Source organism: Rhipicephalus sanguineus, chromosome 2, assembly GCF_013339695.2.
Source record: "Rhipicephalus sanguineus isolate Rsan-2018 chromosome 2, BIME_Rsan_1.4, whole genome shotgun sequence".
NCBI classification, from domain to species: domain Eukaryota; kingdom Metazoa; phylum Arthropoda; class Arachnida; order Ixodida; family Ixodidae; genus Rhipicephalus; species Rhipicephalus sanguineus.
The window spans coordinates 149,073,257-149,073,740 of record NC_051177.1 but is presented as its reverse complement, the minus strand read 5'-3'; positions in this window follow the sequence as shown (position 1 = coordinate 149,073,740).

The following is a 484-nucleotide window of genomic DNA, read 5'->3' as shown; positions in this document are numbered from 1 at the left end:
AAACAGGGGCGTTCATATGGACAGGTGCACAGTATGGTGAACTTGGGCCTTACAAACATGCACTGTACCCATTGTAAGGAGGATTGTAAGGAGGAGGACTGCAAGGAGGATTAACAAAAAACTGGATCAGTTGCCTCAGATCTTTCCTCTAGAGGACTGCGCGTTGTCACGGCGGATAAAGAGGGCTGTTTGGTGTTAATGCCGGATGGTGTCTTTGGTGAAAAAGCGAATCAAGCCGTTAACAAAAATTTCAAGAAAATTGATGTAAAACCGCAAAAGGTCAAGCAACAAGCTGCGGTTTTTCTGAATTCGCTTAACCTAGAAAGCTTGGCTTCAGCAGTCAAAAGAGCAAAAAAAATCACAGCATATCCACGGAGTGAATGATGATGATGGGCGAAGCTGCGGAGGTTCATCGGTAAACCGTGAATCTTCCGTGATTCTGCCCAGTACATCATCAACCGACGTGAGATCGGGGCGCGGTTAT